Source organism: Zea mays, chromosome 3 (genome assembly GCF_902167145.1).
Source record: "Zea mays cultivar B73 chromosome 3, Zm-B73-REFERENCE-NAM-5.0, whole genome shotgun sequence".
Lineage (NCBI taxonomy): Eukaryota > Viridiplantae > Streptophyta > Magnoliopsida > Poales > Poaceae > Zea > Zea mays.
Genome location: NC_050098.1, coordinates 111469037 through 111472110, shown reverse-complemented (window position 1 = coordinate 111472110; position 3074 = coordinate 111469037). Strand labels below are relative to the sequence as shown.

At 47.8% G+C, this 3074-nt stretch overlaps 1 pseudogene; it reads right to left on the bottom strand.

Moving 5' to 3' along the window:
* Positions 1-955: 955 nt before the first annotated feature.
* On the bottom strand, positions 956-3074 carry LOC109945070 (uncharacterized; annotated as a pseudogene).

The following is a 3074-nucleotide window of genomic DNA, read 5'->3' as shown; positions in this document are numbered from 1 at the left end:
GCTGTGCTGGCCGGATGCATGATCGACAGCCACGCCCACCCACCCACCCACACTTGCAATTGCAACCGCAAGCTTAACGTTGATGCATGGGTTCGTCATCTCATCTCGTGCACAAGTCAAAGAAGCTAACCGCCACTAATAGAGAATGGATCTTTAGTTTTTAGCCTCTATTTTTTCTTGGTACCAAGAGATGAGTAACTTTGTGTTGGCGTCGATTTATTCGATTTAGACGTCAATCACTACGAAGTGTATCGGTGGTGGTGCTCTCTACGGCAGCGCAGACGGTCCACGACCTAGGGCCGGATAGTCCGCGGCCTGCGGGACGGGAGCGGGTTTTTCTCTGCGCCGAAGCCGAACGGTCTGCTCCTGGTGGCCGGACGGTCCGCGTATACACTGAGGCGGCGGCGTTCGCCAATAGCACCTGAATCTGACCCCCCGGGAGGGACTCCGTTAGAAAGGCGAGATCATATGGTTTGTCTTGGGATCGGCAGGCTAGCCAAGTCACCTTCAGACGACATAGAGCCGAAGAGAGGTGAGATCGTGGATGAGAAGGCTAAGTTACTGCTACTCATAGGGCACAAAAAGTAGAAGAACATTAAATAGATTGATTGGTTCAATTGATAATGTTTACAATCAGTCATACATGTATAGGGGAAGGTCTGGACCCGTTCCTAGACATTTCCCAACAAAACCCGCAGATTTAGATGGATAAACTCGCGCGGAAAAGGGGGTTAATCACGCCTGTTCTGGTCTAATCATGGACCGTCCGCGCCCACGAGCAGACCGTCCGCGACCCTGACTATCCGACCTTAGAGCTGGACAGTCCGATCATGCCCATTGCCACAAGTGGTGCTCAACACATGCCCCTGCCTTTTGGGAAAGCTGAGCGAATCAAAATCAATGGTGCAGGCTGGAATCAACTCAATGTGACATCATCGTTTTTGTAAGCATCTTGTCATACACTCGGATTATATTGCTTCAAGACACGGTTGTTTAGTGCTTTGGTTAGGTCCTCACCTTTTAGAGTCTGTAACATATAGGCATTGCCAGATATTACCTGTGTGATTTTGTAAGGTCCTTCCTAGCTTGGGGACCATTTACCGAACTTCCGATCTTTGCTTCTTAGCAACAAGATGGTCTTCCATACTAGGTCTCCAACCTGGAACGATCTAGCCTTAACCTTCTTCTTGTAGGCTTTGGCAACTATGATTTTGTCCTTCTAAATCTCGCTTAGAGCCATCAATCTCTTGTCAGTCACCTCATCAATATTATCATCAAATATAAGATCAAAGTAGTCACCGATAGAAAGATCATTCTGCCTGGCGAACCTGATAGCATTTAAGCTGATCTCGACGATCGAAATAACTTCATGTCCATAAACAAGCTCAAAAGGGGAAACTTTAGTAGCACGGTTCTTATATATCCTATGAGCCCATAGAGCCTCAAACAAAACCTTATGCCAATTCCTAGGATGATCAGATATCTTTTTCTTAATAAGGCCAATCAATGTCCTATTGTTAGACTCGACATGTCCATTGGCCTGAGCATAATATGGGGATGAATTGAGCAATTTGATCTTGTATGATTTGGCAAACTCACGTACCTCTCTTCACATAAAAGAAGTCCCCTGATCTGTGGTTAAAGTTTGGGGAATGCTGAATCTATGAATAATATGCTCCGTTTTAAACTTAATGACTTCCCTGTGTGTCATGTTTTTCAGAGCAACGACTTCAGTTCATTTGGTGAAATAATATGTGGCAACCAACACAAACAGATGTCCTTTTGATGATGAAGGGTGAATTTTCCCTGCAAAGTCCAAACCCCATCCTCTAAAGGGCCATGGTTTGATAATGGGGTGTAGTTCGGCTACAGGAACTAATTGCAGATTGCCAAACTTCTGACATACTTGACACCCTTTGTAGAACTTAAGAATATTAAGCTATCATGTCAAGCCAATAGAGGCCAGATCTCCTCAATAATCACTTCATCTTTGGAGCCGATTGATGAGTACCACAAATCCCTTCATGTACTTCGGCCATAGCTAATGTAGCATTATCAGGGCCCAACACTTAAGCAAGACATCACCAAGAGTTCGATGATAAAGTTCATTATCAATTAAAATATACTTGAAAGTTGTATGCCAAACATTCCTGTCTGCCCTAACACTGGGATTACGTAGGTAATTAATTATAGGCGTCCACCAATCGCTTGCATCGGCTATATTGCCAACCGAATTAATTAGGGAAACATCTCTAGTATCGTCGGACGGTCCGGACTCCTTGCCCGGATGGTCCAAACTCACCAAGGATGGTCAAGCTATATAGCCTGAACGGTTCGCGACCTAGGAACTTGGTGTAACATCGGTTATCAGAATTTCAGAGTTATGAAATCTCCCTCGCTTTATCTGATGACCTGATGCATCTTGTGCCAGTCTATTAGCTCTGCAATTCTCAGCTCTGGATATATGTCGGATATCAAATTCGTCAAAAGAACGGATTATGTCCCAACATTTTTCAAGGTAACTATTTAAAGTGTCGTCTAAACATTGATATCTTTACTACTCTATAAGAGCCCAATGTGGGCATCCACAATTCCACACAGTGCACGCTCTGCCCTCCTCTGCGCACGCTCCTGCCTCCATGACCCCCTTCCCTTGCTCCGCCACTGACCGTGATTCTCGCCGGCAAACCTGACTGTCATCCTCCTCCCCCGCCTCCCGCCCCCGTCCTCCCTGTCCGTGATCCCCGCCCCCAACCGAGTAGGTGGGGTCAATCTCGAATCCGTCAATCCCGCGACAAAAAGAGAGAGAAAATCCAGTGCGCAATTGCGGAGGCAACGCGTGCGGGGGAGCGGGCAGAGAGCCTCGGAGAACCCACCCACCCTCCTCGACGTGGTGCAGCAGTCAACAGATAGGGAGGAGAGAGCGCGGCACGGGGCACCCACCTCTGATCGTAGACGACGAGGTTGCCCCCGTCAAAACAGATGAAGCAGACGACCTCCTCCTCGTCCTCCCTCCGCCTTGCGGGCCGGGCCGGTACCACCGCGCCCGCACCGTCTTTCCTCTTGGGCGACAT